This window comes from Glycine max, chromosome 18, assembly GCF_000004515.6.
Source record: "Glycine max cultivar Williams 82 chromosome 18, Glycine_max_v4.0, whole genome shotgun sequence".
NCBI lineage: Eukaryota > Viridiplantae > Streptophyta > Magnoliopsida > Fabales > Fabaceae > Glycine > Glycine max.
The window spans coordinates 16657079-16674298 of record NC_038254.2 but is presented as its reverse complement, the minus strand read 5'-3'; the positions used below and the strand labels follow the sequence as shown (position 1 = coordinate 16674298).

At 33.1% G+C, this 17220-nt stretch overlaps 1 non-coding gene across 1 annotated transcript; it reads right to left on the bottom strand.

Moving 5' to 3' along the window:
* Positions 1–11155: 11155 nt before the first annotated feature.
* On the bottom strand, positions 11156–11289 carry MIR10439 (microRNA MIR10439). Its single transcript, NR_161734.1, has one exon. It is a non-coding gene; the product is annotated as a microRNA MIR10439 (primary transcript).
* Between the last annotated feature and the right edge of the window lie 5931 nt (positions 11290–17220).

Genomic DNA, 17220 nt, shown 5'->3' with positions numbered 1-17220 from the left:
TTTGTACCTTAACCAAAATGTGGTATTATTTCCAATCTTGACACTAATGTGATTTATTGCTATTTTAATATGAACTAGACACTGACTAGAGTTTAGACAATGCTAATTTCACTACTTGGTTTCTACTACTTGTGTTGTAGACTGTGAGATGAAGAGGGTCATATTATTGAGTACACTCAGGTGGCCTTCTAACTCCAAATTTTAAAAGAAATTATTCAAAGGGAAGAATAAGAAAAAAAACATTAGTGTTTGATCCCACCTCCCTCTAATATTCTTTGGCATTTTTACCTTTCACTTTTGATTCACGTTTAACATATCTTTCTTTCCATCTTTAATGTAGCCACTATGTTGTCCATGTGGGCCCCCCCAATGGCGGATGCCTTCATCATAAGGAAAATTTTGTAAGTGCTTTGATGTTACAACATCCAGTAAGTTTTTAGTAAACACAAAACTAACAATTATGGGTAAAATTGTTTAACTAGTTGACAAATTGACAAAAGGAAAGGCCAACACTGCACATTGCGTGTGTTTCCTTGGTGATTGGTAAGCTTCCACCCTCCCTATCCTTTTTTAATCCAATTGTGGTTGATTTGAGCCATCCTGGTTGATATATGGTCTTAATTGGATTTTGTATTAGACTTGGGTGAACATATGGAAATCATTTTTACATTGAACCATTCACATATACAGATCAAAACCCCATTCTATGTTATCTTGTCAAGATATTTGTTTAAAATCTTTCTATTTTCATTGTGCTTGAAAAATTTTGGATTATCTTTTTTTTCCTATTAGTTCCAAATTTTTAAAAAGTGTCAGTTGCAATAATCAAATAGGTTTAAGTTTGTTGTAATTTTAGGGATTTGATAGAAAGGGGAGAAAAGTGCATGGAGTATATTGATGTATTATACCCCTAGCTATATTATATTAATCATCTAGGTTATGAAATATAACTAGTAAAAGTTCAACTCTTAACACTCCTAATGTAGGAATGTTATAATTTAACTCAAAATTACTGCTTAATATTAAATATCCTTATATTCTTTGAAATTTTTGTTACTTAAAAGTTACAACTTTCCTTTAGATACTTTTTTGGATATTGTTCTTTTTCAAAGAAATTGTCTAACATGTTTTTATGAATTGGTATATAATAAAATGCATTGATTGAATGACTTATTATCATGTTTTTTAATCGTACAATTCTAAATTTTGAGAGGCCACTGCATTATGGATATACTTGAAAACATGGTCATGACTGTTGTTTTTATAGTTATACAAAATTATACTTCCTCGTGCACAATTAATGTGGCACAAAATACCATTTATTGCATATTCCAATCAATGTATGCATTATTGAAGTGTTGGTATTTTTTAATTTTTTTTTAAAAAAAGACATTCTAAGAAGGTTTTATGAAAAATCGTTTTTGAAGGTAAACTCTCCAAGATGATTTTTCAGAAAATCCTTTTAGAATCCTCAATTTTTTTTATTTTTTTTAAAAACATATTTTAAGATGGTTTTTTAAAAAACTGTCATAGAAATTTTTTTGGAAAAATCGTTTTAGAATTCCCAATTTTTTTAAAAAAATAAATTCGAAGATGATTTTCTCGTATAAACCGTCTTAGAAAGATATGCTTCTAAGACGGTTTTCACTTGAAAGAAAACCATTTTAGAATGATGATTTTTTAAAGATAGATTTCATGAAAGCGATGTCGAATCTCTCATTCTAAGATGGTTAAGGAATCGTTGTGAAAAGTGTTGACTTTTCACAATATTGGTTTCAAACACAATTCAAAACCTTTGTTGAGTGCCTCAAAGAACCGTCGTCGAATATGCTTTTTCTGGTAGTGATCAAAAACAAATTTTTTGTTTTATTATCAACTCAACGTCAAAAAAAAAATATTCGGAACTCAAAATAAAATTTACTGATTTATCATGGACTCAAAATATATCTAATCTTACTTTAAAAAATGTATATATTTCTCTCGTTACAACTTTATGTATACATCTCAAAAGTTTATTCGCATTCTTAAGGGAAAAGTTCCTATCCAAGATATATAAAATTTTGTGACAACAAACCAATATGGAAAAGCTATTAGATAATATAATAAAACCTAATAAAATTTGTTAAAAAATAACAATTAAAGCAACAAACAAAAATAATACTCATCAAAATAATAAATTTCATAACACGTGTACGTTTGATTAATAACAACAATGATTTTTCTGTTAAAGTCAAACAATGTTGTTGTCGCAACCTAACATCACGATAGGACGACGAAAGAAAATAAAAGAGGTTTGTTTTATAGGAAAGAAAACGAGTAGGAATCGCCAACAACGTTTATTTAAGGAAAAATGATAGAAAAATCAAAAAGAGGTCTGTGAATTTTGAAAAGAAGGGTTCGGGAGTTGTTTACGCATGGGGAATGTATTAGCACCCCACGCACTCATCACAAGGGACGACAACCTTTAATCGAGTGTGCAAATTATGTATTTTCCCCCTTTTTATTATTATTTTTTTTTATTTTTTCTGAGTCGACAAGGGTGTTATCCTTGCTCCTACGTATCCCCAGGTGCGATGAGGAAATCAGACTTACGTAGTTCTTTAAGTCTGAATGTTTGTGTGTTAAATTGATTTTATATTTTTTGAAAGATTTATTTTATTTACGAACAAAGAGTCGTTAAGGCGTTGGACCTTGAAACGATCTCAAGTGATATTTGATAAAAAAAAAAAATGGTTGTGAATTGATTTCCTTTATTTGTTTTTTTGTTTATTAGTCTCTAGTCTTACAAAAGAAAAGAAGACGATTCAATGACATTGGTGGTTGGCTAGAATTAAACCTCACAAATAAAATGAAATTACCAACGATAAAGGGGAGAAGATGAATACATACATAATATTAGAGAGGACCCATAAGGGTACATGGATTACATTCAACTCTTAAGAAAAGAAAAGAAAAGGAAGAAGAACTAATCGGTTGTTGCACAGGGTACATGACTAATAAGAAAATCAATGTAGAGAATGATCCTTGGTTGCAATTCAGCAGCATCTCGACTTCACTTTTCTTCTTTTTCCTTCCTATGCCTTCGTTTTTCTTCCTCCCTAAACTTTCTAAACCCTTTGCCCCTTCCCCTTCATGGCTATTTATAGGAAAAAGCCATTTGGGGCAGGGACAGCTCGCCTAGGCGAGCCTGTTACTTATGGCTGAAGGAATTAGCTCGCCCAGGCGAGCTGGTGGCTTAGGCCTGAAGGCATTTCATGGTCTAGGTGAGCCAAATGCTAGCCTGGGCGAGCTTGGGTCCAAAAAAATCCACAAAATGACCCTTTTGCCCCCTTTCCCTTGTATCTTTTTGTTTCCTTGATCAAAACTCAGAGTGATCCCTGGCTTCGCGCTGTAATCGGTGCCAAACACCGTAATTCGACTAGCAATGATCAAAACATCATAGGTGAATGATAAAACATCATACTCAGATGAAATTAGGGTCTGACAGTTGTCACTCAAATATGAAGGCCAAAATATGCCGCATATGTTTATCTGCATTTTTTGGATTATGCTTTGAAGAGAATGAAGTCGAAGACTTGTTAATTATTGATTGTCTTTAGTTAATCAGATTAGAGTTTTTGATGCAGTTCCTCAATTTCTTGATAGCCTTGTAATGGCGGATGCACTACCACAAAAATGGTATTTTAAGACACAGGTTTTACAACAGTTGTATAAAAACTGATGTCGTAAGTAAAGCGGTGGCATTTTTGTTAATAATTGGAAAATTTTAAAGACGGTTTTAAAAAACCCCTCTTTGAAAACACAATACGACATCGGTTCTTGTAGAACCAACGTAGAATGCGAGAGGTAATGTGAACCGCCTCTCTCAGTCCTAGCCTTATTTTAATCATTCTTCCTTAGTTTTGCAAATTAAAACCCTAAATTCCTCACCGCTCTCTTTGTTTGCGTTGTTTCTTCCAATTCTTCCTCATTACCTCTTCTTCACTCCTGTCTTCTTCCAAGGCATCTCTCTGTATATTCAAATACACAGTATACTATCACTTTTGCTTTGGTACTTCTCTCTTCATTGTTGCATAGACACAAAGTAGCACTAAAGGAAGCCCTTCACTACGTCAATCAAGCATGGTAAGTTTCAGCGAACCCCAATCGCATCTTCAATGTCAAAAAACTATTTCATCTTTCTGTCTTCTTTTAGGGTTTTGCCCCCTTTTTCATTTATGTTTTTGTTTTGAATACTCTTTTTGATCTACTATTTTTATTTTGTGCATTTTATAATTGACACAGTCAGCCAGAAAAGAAATAGTTTTGGACCTTGCAAAGTTTGGGGACAAAAGCGTTCAAGTTAAGCTTACTGGTGGAAGACAATGTTAGGTTACCCAATTCCCTTCGTTTGTGATTTTTTTATTTTTTTAAAAGTGGTTAATGATTTATTTATTGATTGTTTATAATGATGGAGGAAGTATGAAATTTGTTTCGTTTTGAATTGCAAGTACTCGATTGGGAGTTAGCTTGCATAATTAAAATGCAAATAAACTCTTCTACATGTATATTTTTTTATTATATTTTGTTTTGTTGGATTGCAGTGACAAGGACTCTGAAAGGGTATGATCAGTTGCTTAACCTTGTCCTAGATGAAGCTGTAGAGTTTTTTAAGAGGTAACTAAATAACACAGAGATCTTGTTTTTCTGTTTATTGTTTGAATGGTATATGTATTGCAGTAGCTGTATCTGTTGCTTTGTTAATATGTTTGTGACTTCATAATGGTGCTTTTCTAGCCTTTTCAGTGAATTTTGGGTATTTAGAAAATTGTTGAAAAAAAAACTACATAAAGGGACTTGTACTGACTGAGAGTGAAAGATTGAATGAGTAACGACTAAGGAGCTAAATAATGCCATTTTTATCATCATTTCTGCTTCTTCTATGATTAAGGGAGTGTTCTGAAGGGCTTGTTTAAGCTTATGAAAGTAGCTTATTATCTATCTATATGCCTTTTGTATTTGTAGTTTATTCAATAAGCATAATTATGAACCTTATCAAAATAAGCTTTTTTTAGCTTATTTCATTAAGCTCTGTAACCAAGCCTATGAGAATTCTCATTTGATAATAGTTTAGTGAATAAATGCTTAACAAGCTATTTACCCTAATACGCCCCAAGTGCAGATTTAGCACTGAACTTTTAGTACCAAATAGCATAAGCATTGGAGCGGAAGATCCTATGATATTTAAATTTTTTCTTACTATCAACATTATGCTTGTTTATAAACTCCACCACAAAAATTAACCTATTAACTTATTCTTAAAAATTATCTACCATTTCATTTATGTTGTTTGAAATAAGATTTTATTTGTCCCCTGTGCTGCAGATCCTGATGATCCTCTCAAAACTACCGACCAGACCAGAAATCTTGGCTTAATTGTAAGTTCTCCTCTTCAACATCACATGAGTGCCAAAATTGCACCTTATGGCTCATAAAAAGCTTGTTTTGCTTATGTTGTGCTTCATTGGCATTTTGCATCTTTGCTTCTGTGAGGTCCTAGGACAGTTTAATAAATCAAACTCATGTAATATTTATTTTGTATTTGTAAGAAAAATATCAAGTTAATTAGAGGAGCTACAAGAAAAGGAATTTAAAGTATGTCTATGCAATTTTATATTAAGAATTCTTATATAATAAAGCAATTGACTGATTCTGGCCATGTTAAATTCTATATTTAATTACTATCTTTAAAACATAAAAAATTAACACTAAATTTAAAATTATTCCATGTTCTCTTGTAGGCCATATATGTAGCCTTTATATATGGATATAGTTTAACTTATATAATTAATTAATGAGTAAAAGGCGCATGTTGCGTAGCTAGGCTAGATATCTATTGAAGGGCATTTTGAGATCTTCACCTAAAGAATAAATAGGAATAATATATATAAGTAGGTACATGGAAACTTGAGTGCATGCTTGAAAAGGTATTTGGTGTTATATAATATATATTGAAAGAATATCAAAATATTAAATAAAAAGGAGACCAATAAGCTAGATTCCATTTGGCTAGCTAACACCTCAGCCTTAAAAATAAGTCAGTCGGTATGTGGCTCTGATACTATTCGGTTGAATTGCCTCTAGATGGGATATAGATATCTATTATCTCAGTATAACTTTGAATCAAGATTTCTATAGACCATAGAGATAACCCTCAATTGATATCAATATTCGGCGTTCTGATACACAAGATCCTCAGAAGAAGCGAATGTAGAGCATACTAGCTGGTAAAAGTTTCAGATAATAACCATTATATAACTCAGATTTTTAGAGAAAATGGAGTTTAGAGAAGAGTCATTTTAGTAAAAAGAGAGTATTATTGAATTCTGTGTGCCTAAACATACAGACTAGTCCCCCTTTATATAGGAGGAGGACAAACACAAACATACAAAGTCTTATCCAAGGAAGGATAAGATTATTACAAAAAAAGATAACATAGAATCTAAAAGCAAGATAAGGTTGCGTAGACTTAAGATAAGGTTGATACGTAAAGCAGACACATGGCACACGATGAGAAGGATAGGATTACGGCCATCCTTATCCTGAAAGTTACTCTCTTTACTGCACACCTTTATACATGATTCCTTTTGCAGTCAATTAATCTGATCTGGTGGATAATGACAAGTTGTCTCTTCTCATGCTTAGCGCGCCCAAGCTTGCTTAACAGATTTTCACTTACTCTCGCTCAACGAGACATGCTCGCTGAGCGAGCCTTCGTGTGCTGAGAAGTCCAAGAGCCTTTAAAATACTGAGATTGGTGGAAAACCAAAGGGCACCACGACAACCACAGCCTAGCCAACCATCTACCACGTGAAAAACAGAGAGAAGAAGGGCAGAGAGGCTGGAGAAGACATTCTCCTTCATCTTTTTCCATTTTCTTTCACCAAAAACATTTATTTCCTTGTTTGTATGAAGCTTTGCTTGATCACCCATTTGTATGTTTAGTTAGGCTTTTTAGTGTTGGAAAATGCTTTAAAACCTTAGAACTTGATAGAGCAAGCTAGAAATCTATGTGTCTAGGATTAGAATGCAGTAATCTAGTATATTTTAAATTGTATGCTTAGTGTAACTCTTTTAGAATGAGTTTGTTGAGGAATCAAGAACAAAAGCTAAGAGAGTTAGGCTCATTCATGTGAGGAGTCATGATCTGAGTATTTTCTCGGTGTAAGAGCACTAGAGTAATGTTAAATAGAGAAAAACCTTTCTATACAACAAGAGAAATTTCAGTAGGAAACTCCCCAACGCTTTTATCTTGATATTTGTCACATTTTACAGCTTTGAGTATTTTAGTATTGTTTAAGTAGTTTAATATTGTAGAAAACTTATTTCACCATTTAATCTTTACTTTATTTCAAAGTTAAAAAAGTGTTCACATACTGAATATACATAGTCTAGGCGAAACAAATTCTCTGTGGATATGATACTCGGTCTTACCACTTTATATACTACTTGTACGAATCGGTACACTTGCCGATGAAGCGAACAATATGTCATCAGAGGCTTTAGGGCAATAGGGATAGAGTATTGAACTGTATTACACCAAATAGCCCATATGGTTGGTTCACACAAATCTCATCCAATCTCACAGAAAAGTTCAAATATAACTCCAAAGGGTATCTCAAGGTCAAATATTTGTGCAGGAGTGTATTTGAATCTCATGGTTTCATGAAGGAAATGGAAGTAATGGGACTTAGCATATTCAAGAATTTTTGCTGGAGTATGGGTAACCAACCCTAGAGGGAAAACCCTAATGGTTTTGGCTGTTTCAGATATGGATTTTACCATGAATATCAGCGGGAAGGAGTGAGTAGAAGTTATCACCTTAACAGTCATGCTTGGTCTGGATAAAAAATTAGGGATCAAATTATTCTTCCCTTTTATGTGTTTCACAGAAAAATCATATCTGGAGAACCAATCCTTGAGCCTTAAGATTTAGGATTTGGTGGTATCTTGTTTTTTATTTCCAAAATATTTGGAAATGAAGAATTATCCATGTGTACCTGAAACTGATGTCTTCTCAGATGAAGATCAAATTTCTTGATTCCATTTTTTACCACTAATGCCTCTTTGAATGTAGTATGATAATGTTTCTCATCTTCCTTGAATTGTCCACTGGCATGACCATAATAATAATTCTTCTCCCCTTCTTGTTCCATCAAAATAGCTCCCCAGTAATGGTCACTTGCATCAGTCTGTAATATCCTCTGACCTGTCCCAGGAATCTTCAAGGCCGGAGGATTTTAGGCAATCTTTTTTAGCTCCTTAACTGCTATTGTCTGCTATTCTGACCATGGAGAAGAATTTTTCTTCAAGAGTTTGGACAATGAGTTGGTATATTGAGCTACTCTAAGGATAAAATCTCTTATATAATTTACAATTCCCAAGAATTGCTGGATTTATTTGACTGTGAAGAATTCATCAGGAAAATTTAAAAGCTCTTGAGCTATGTGAGGCAGAGGTTGATAGGTACCTTTGGAAAAATGCATCCCTAAGAAATCAATTTGGGATTGAGTTAGCTGGATCTTTTTCTCTGAAAGCATGATCCCATGCTGATTGGCTATCTCAAAAAATTGATTCAACAAGTTTTTATGAGAGACAATATCTTTTGAGAAGAGAAAGATGTCATCTATGTAAACAAGGGTGTTTTCCAGAATAGGCTCAAAAATCATGGTCATGGTTTTCTCGAAGAGAGAGAGGGTGCTACTTTTAGACAAAACAGAAGGATTGTCCATTGGTACTGAGCATTTGGAATACAAAAGGTCGTCTTATATCAATCGTCTGGTTTTAGGCCAGGTTGCCAAAATCATGATTTTAAATCAAACTTTGAAAATAAGTTTGATTTTCTGATCAAGGTTGGGAGAGAAGAAGCCTTTAGGATTGGAAACTTATCATTTTTGAGAAAATGATTGAAGGGCTTATAGTCAATGACTAACCTTTTCTTTCCTCTTAATTTTTCAGCTCTTTTTTCCACACAAAAGGATTGGCTTGCCCAATTTGACTGGGTTGACTCAATCAGTCCTTGCCTTAGCAAATCTTGGCATTCTTGTCTGGCTGCCGGTAGATCTGAAGGTGACATCCCTGGATGGGTTGCCTTTGTTGGATTGATATCTTCATTTAATCTAAATAGTAGATCAACAAAGTATTCTTTATTTTTCCATAAAGGATATGGATGCTTGAAATTTTCATGATTGTCTGCACATAGGGAAGAAATCTTTTGTTTAAACTCTCCAACTTCTGGTGGTGCTCTATCAGACAATTTACTTCCAATGACTTTGGTCCAGATGATACAATCAGGGAAAAACTTGATGCCTATTGGAGCATGAGTTACTAGGTCAGTTCTGAAGATTTTCCCATCAGTTGCTACAAAATAAGCTACTTCTTTTTTCCAATATTCTTCAGGAAGAATATCTAGATCCGTCATCATCCTTTGAGCTCCAGTATCTATGAAAGCAATAACTTTGATAGGGTTTTCAAACTTTTTTTCCAGCACTTGAATTTCAACACATGGTTGAGGAATTGCAGGTCTTATAGACTGCTTTTCTTGGATAGAGAAGACGGGGATTGGAGAAGTTGAAGACTCTTCATTAGAAGAATCTGTTTGATTTAAGGCAAATTTAGTTTCTTCATCTAGTTCACTCTGTTATGAATACAGAGATTCTATATCATCATATTGACCAATCTGAAGATGAGAAATTAGTCTGATGGCCTTTTCTGATTTCTTGGGACAATTTTTTGCAAAATTCCCTATCTGGTTGCAGATGAAGCATCTCTGTCCCCTAGATTTTCCTTTCCTCCGACTTTTTCTGAAAAAATTTAATGGCCTCCTTTTCCCCTTGGTGTCACCTAGCAGGATTTTCTTTTTATTTGGTGAGTAGTGGCAAGCCTTCTCTTTGCATTTAATCTCTAAGTAAGGCTTTTTGCATGCTTTGCTATACTTGACTTTTTTGTTCATGATATCATAGAAATATTGGTGTTGTCTACATAATTTTTCAACGACCTCTAGAGGGAATTGATGGATTTGTCCCATGGACATTGTAGAAAAGACCATTTGGGCAGTTGCTACCATTTTGTTTAACTCTGGTTGTATTTCTTCTGGTAATGAAGCCACATAAGTATTCTTCAGACTAGGATCATTGAGACCATTGAGAAGATAAAATCTCTGATTCATTCTTTTAAAGTGTCTGTCCAAATCTTTTATTTTTAACGAACAACACCTCATCTCAAAGAATTCTTGCTTGATCTTTCTTTCAATGATTTTCCCTTCTCCAATAAATTCCTGATGGAGAGTTCCTAAAACAACTGCAGTAGATCCCAATTCATGGAACTAGTTTTGACAAATGGCTCTTAGATTGTGATACCATTCCTTCAAGGTTCCCATCATCCGACAACAAAATTCTTCAATTACTTTGTAAGGATCCGTATCTTTCATGAATTTTGTATCAAGCCATGCTCTCATCTCAATGAGTTTTTTTTATCCATTCCCTTAGGGGAGTATCGTCAAGAGTAAACCAAGGTCCTGCATTTGGTTTAGAGGGTGAACTTCTTGAGATCAATGGTTCTTCTTCTACGGGAGAGTCATAGAATGGTTCTTCCGTGGATCGAGCCATCAAAATGTTTGAGATGTCTATATACCCAACTTCTTCTTCTTCATCAGAATAAGACTTTTCTGCTTCTGTTGAAGATTCTTCATATTGTTCTTTAAATTCATCAGACTTTGTCCCAGTTTCATTAGATTTTTCTTAAGTTTTTGGCTTTTCTCTAATTGATAATTGGGAATAAGGATCCTGAGAATCTTGAAAGTCATTGGGAACTTTCTTTAGAGTGTCTCCTAATTTTATGGGAGATTCAGTTGACTCTTGGGAAGAGATATTTAATTTTGTAGGATTCTGGAATGGAGAATAGAAAGTAGGAGAAGGAGGGGCTAAACAGGAGTAAGGATCTAACTCATATTTTTGTTTTTCTATCATCTTTGACTCTATGTATCGATTCAAATCCTAGACTTGGGCTTTGAGCCTCTTTATTTCTCTTTCTCTGGCATCTGAAACCACTCCAAAAGTGGTCTTTCTTCATTTTTCTTCAAGATGAGAAATTTCTTTGGAAAGTTGATGATATTGCTTCTTCATCCTTTCAGACAGATATTGTAACCTTTCATCATTTGTGCTTACTTGGGTATAGATCTTGTCAATCTTTTCATCTATCTTCTTCAAGAAATGATTATGGGCTCTAGCATTATCTGTCTGCCAGTTTAAGACTTCTTCAACTTGGCTAGGAGATTTAAGCTTCCCTTATGGTTCTACTTCTGTAGGAATTATGTGGGGCTTAGTTGAAACTTTTGTCACTGGGTCTGTCTTTCTGTCAAAAGATGGAAACTCTTGATCATAGGATGTGGAAGAAAACATCATGCAAGGTATAGGTGCTTTAGGGATCTTCAAAGATGGATGGTTCCATCCAAGAATTTCTGCCATCCTTTTCTCCTTCCGAAAAGGGTCTTCTAGATATCTCTTCTTTATTCCCGTCCATGGTCCATTTTCTGGGTCACTTCTTCTTGTGGTGGTGGAGGTGGTTTACAAGGTCTGGGTTCCGGCTTCCATCTGCCTTCACATTCATCTTCATCATCTGTTTCATCCTCTGTCTCCATCACGGTCATCCAGGAACAGTTCGAATCACACATTTCAGGAGCAACATCCCAAATAAAGTGTTCATTTACGTTATATGAATATATCACTCTTCCATCTGCCTTGACTGCAAATATAGGCATCTTGTTGTCTTCTTTGACTTTAGGTTTTATCATTAAAGAATGAAAAACCTCTGACGAGTTGCTGCTACTGGCTTCATCTGGTCTCTTGAAGGTTGTGGTCACAAGCTCATCTACAGATCTTTTGAAAGTGGCCTAAGAGGTACTAAGAGGTTTAGTATTCTCTCTGAGCTTCTCATAATTGGTCACCATTGAAGAGGGATCAGCTCCTAGAGCTCCTTTCTAGAGATGTTTCTAGGGATTTGGACAATAGATGAGGTTTCTTCTTGGTTATTAGCCAGGATAAAGAGAGAAGTTCATTCATCAGTTTAATATATTCAGATAGGATTGTCTCACAATAACACATCGAGACCCATCGGTATCTTAGGATATTAATTAAAAAATTAAAAAATATAAATTTTTATTATAAAAATCATAAAAAAAATTATAAACAACATTATTTTATATTTCAATAATTTTTTATTAGAATTTGCCTTAGCTATACGAACTTTGCAACCTCAAGTAAAGGCTATTCAGCAGCAATATGCAGGCGATCAGGTATTTTATTTAGCTTTCCCTGGGCTATATCGAGCCCTTTCAAACGTGGCAAATGAGGTATGCCGCTTGTGATGTTGATTTGTTACTTAACAATTAACTATGCCATTTTTGGGGTATACATGACTCTTATCTTCCATGGCTAATGTTATGCATTTATTTGATATACAAAGGGGCTTCTTATCTTTCATATTAAAATTATATTAACGATTGAATTGAATCCTTAGGATTCCCTATTAACATAGAGAAATACAAATCTCTTAAATTAATTTAAGAGATTTGTGTTTGAAGACAAGAGCTTAAAGTTATAAATGTTGGTATATGCCTTGAAAAAATTGATATTTTACCATATGGCTGCAACCTAATTAATAATATTTTATAAAATAAAAACTAAATAGGAGTTGTCAGTAACCGAGGTCAACTAATCACATTAATAGTAAAGATTATCACGGAGAGATGTAGGCAATAAGGATTTGATGTCTAGGTGGGTAAAATTCAGTAGGATTTGCTGTCTATTTCCGTTTTAGACAAACTATGGTTCAAAATATGTTAAAAGTATGTACTACACTAACCTATTAAAACATATTGTATTGCAATTATGCTTGGGGTTTTGCACATTCTTCATGTATTAAAATCAAGGTCTGATAAGTGTATCTCTGCATCTTTACACTAACCCATTAATATGAATGTGGTTCATAGGTATTCATTGTCTGCTTTAATTTGTTTGTATAAAATGAGGCATATTATATAGTTGTTCCATTCAATGTGTTGAGTTGTTATAGTCTGAGTGGATTTAATTGGTCGGCAATAATTTACTGTGATGTTCCAAGAGAATGGTTTATGGAACATGGTGTACTCTAGAACTCATTGGCACATGACATGTTTGTTACTATGACATGCAATGCCAGTGGTGCAATATTTTGGGAGGTTTAGGCCTAGGGAAAGCATTTTTTTATGAGGAGGAGTATATTAAGAGGAGAAGCCAATGGTGTAATAAAATTTTTTATGGAAGTTTAGGTAGAGTTCACTTTTGCAACATGTGGTTTAGATGCTTTTATAGAAAATTAGAGGGGTGGTTTACCTGTCAAGGAGGACATGTCATTTTTGTGTTAATAGAGCTGTGGCTAAAATATATTGAATGTAAGCAAAGTTTGGTTGTTAGCATTAATAATTTTGAATGTTTTTTTGTGTAAGACTGAGCTAATTGTAAGCAAATGAAGTATGAACTTTTAACTTCCTAATTAACTTTGAAGTATCTAATCAAGTAAATAACATTATTCCATGGGTTATCAGTGTGATTTTACTCATAAATATCATTTGGTAGTATTAATGTTAGTCGTCTTTTAGGACTAACTTTTGTATAGAAAAGTTTTCAAAAATGTATATATTTCTCCCAATTTATGGTTCTTTTTGGTAGGATTGTAAATATTTCTTATTTAGTTTTTATATTTGCTCAGTAGAAGCTTTCCATATGAATTTAATGTAAATTTCACTTCAATTTCAGGTAAAAGGCTCGATTCAGTTGGATAGCCAGTCTACCTAGCTTATTGTTAATCAATAATCCCAGTGTAGGGAGAAAATTTTGAAGGTGCAAAAGCTCTTGTCTCGCTAAGCCAGGACCGTGCGCTTAGCAAGACTCAACCGCTAAGCAAGACATCAGCTGCTTAGCGAGTGAGAGGAATATTGAATAGAATCTGCCATGTCATCACGCGCTCAGCGCATCATCAGCGCGTTCAGCGAGAAGATTGTCTCTTCAGCGCTTAGCACGAAGTTGGCGCTAAGCCAAATTTAACTTACTCGCGCTAAGCGCGAAGTTGACACTAAGCACTCCTTCACGGACAAAAAGCCCTTTTTAAGCCTGAATTGCAGAGAATGAAGAAAGGGGGGTCTGAATAGACTACGTGAGCCTAGTGTTGAACGAAGAACAAAGGAAAAGCTGAGCAAGGAAGAAAAATGCCCTAACTTTTAGGTAGATTTTAGGTTTAGGAGTGATTCCTAGGTTCCTAGAGGTGGAGGAGGCATCCCCACTGCTTTGCAATCTGGTATTTTCTCTTAAACCTTTCTCCTATTTGTGAAAGGTACTCCCTTGTAATGGAGGGCTAGAATCCTTTGTTGGAAAATTCTGCTGAGTACTTGATGTAAATATTATTACTATCTATTTGAAGTTGTTTTTATGTGTTCAATGTTTCTATCTGTGCTTATGTTATGCATGCTTTTAGCTTGATCACCCATTTTTGTGTAAGGTTAGGAGCTTTAGCATTGGAAAATGTACTGCATCCTTAGAACTGGATAGGACAAGGCTAGGTTATCGAACTTCTGGACACGGAGTGCGGTAATTTAGTTTTTTATCATGCTGTAATTGTAATGTTGTTCGGTCAGGCTAAGTTCAACAAGAGACATTTGAGAATGAAGTTTAATTTGAATTAGGCCAAACTCGCGAGACATTGGTGTTTGGTATTTGTGCCTTCAGCATAGAACACAGAAATAATTTCAAGTAGAGAAAAACCCTAATTGCATCAAGTATCTCAGTAGAAGGACCCAACGCTTTTACATATTTGTTTTCACACTCACTTGCTCACAATTACTGCTTTTACTTAGAATAGAATTACTTTTGTTTTTACTTCATGATAATCAATTCTTTACACAAATGCCTATTTACTGAATGACGAAAACAAGTTCCCTGATTTTGATACTCGGTTCATACCGTTTTAATTATTTACTTGACGACCCAGCGCACTTACTGGTTAAATTTCACATCCACAAAACCAAGTAGTACCAGGATGTGAACAATTAGCAGGTAATTATTATTATACCTTCAATCTTGGAATTTGCACAAACAATTACATGTTGACAAATTACAGTGCATGCATTTATCTCCAAAACATGTGTAATTATTATTATACCTATCTTTTTACTACATTTTTCTCTTTTCTATCTCTATCTATTTCTCCTTCCAAGTACCAAATAGATTTGTGGTATTGACAAATCATTTTTCTTTGGAGCCTTAATTATGTTTCATTGATAATATTTAATTTGGTACAGGAGCAACACCCAAGTTGGTTCTCCGTTGATGAATGTGAGGGGACTCGGCATTGCACATGTAAAGAGCCATTTGTAGGTATAGTCATTATATATATACAAGTTCAAATATACAAATTAATGGGTTTAATTATTATTTCTATGTTAGTTGTTTTTTGCTTCTCTATAATAATAATATATTGTTGTTTTAGTTAATTATTTATATACCTCTCATGTGCTTGTGCTGATTATTAAATGCACAAATTCATTCTTGCTTCCCTTACTCTGCAATTTTGTATAAATTTTTTATTTAAAGATAATATGAAATTTTTATACCTTTGTTGTGCATGAAATATGAAATTTCTTGGTTTAAAAAATATATAAAAAAAATATTTATATATATATATATATATAATTTTTTAATAATAATATTTTTATTTTTTAAAAAAAGACTATCTAAGACAATTTTTTTACGAACCGTCTCAAAAGGACACCCTTCTAAGACGGTTCTTAGCTAAGAACCGTCTTAGAATATTACCTTTGTAAGACGGTTATCTAAATAACCGTCTTAGAAAGATACTCTTCTAAAACGGTTTTTAACTACGAACCGTCTTAGAAATATATCATTTTCTAAGATGATTTTTTCTGAAACTGTCGTTAAAAGTTGTAACATTCAACAACATTGACTTCAAAGACGATTTAAAATCATCTTTAAATATCTTTTACAACCGTCGTTGTATGTACCTTTTGCAGTAGGGATGTTATACTTTGTGTGAAGAGAATCAAGTGGTAGAAAGTCTTGCTAATAATTGGTTGTCTTAAGTTAATTAGATTAATTAGAGTTTTTGATGCAGTTCCTCAATTTCTTGTTAGTCTTGTAATGCAGATGTTACCTCAATTGTATTTCTGTGTGGTTTTTAATTGTCTCGAGTTTTTTTTCCCCTTTCACTAAAATACTAATATTTCCTTATATTTTTACAAATCAGAGGGCATAAGTTGTCATACGTACATAATCAATATCAATACATATGCAACTAGCGGTATTACAAATATACTTGAACAAGTTGATCAGATTCCTTGATAAAAACAACTTGAAGATTTTAGAGTGCGTACAACTATTTGGTACATGCCCTCCTTTATATTAGTGATAGTAGTAGTTGTGCTGGTTGTTATCATTATTATTATTTATCAATTTGTATTTTATTAAAGTAAAAATGAGTAAATAACATAGATTTCCTTTTTCTTATGCTTATATTATATTTTTCTTATTTTTAATATATATATATATATATATATATATATATATATATATATATATATATATATATATATATATATATATATATATATATATATCACTTTAGGAATATGTATTTAAGTGAATAAGTTTGTTTTAATATAAATGATTTTTGTTTGTATAAAAGAGTGTATTGCTAGAATTCATCTTTGCCTAAATTTGATATTTAACTTTATCATCCCGCAACCCAGGCTTGATATGTTAGCCTTTAGGTATAATTTTAGGTTTGTTCTGACCTTTATATAAGTTTAACCTTGCAAGTAAATATATTTAAATGTCATTTCATATTAAAGATTTAAATATGTTTATATAAGTGTATCCTTAAACAGAATGATAAATTATAAGATTGTTATTCTTCCTTAATAAGTAAATGATAAACTATATCCAATAAGATTATTTCTTGTGAAATATATACATACTTTTTAAAAAGTCAAACATATATTATATTAATAATAATTCTATTTGTATAGAAACTTTATATATATATATATATATATATATATATATATATATATATATATATATATATATATATATATATATATATATATATTATCAATACTTCAAATAAATATTT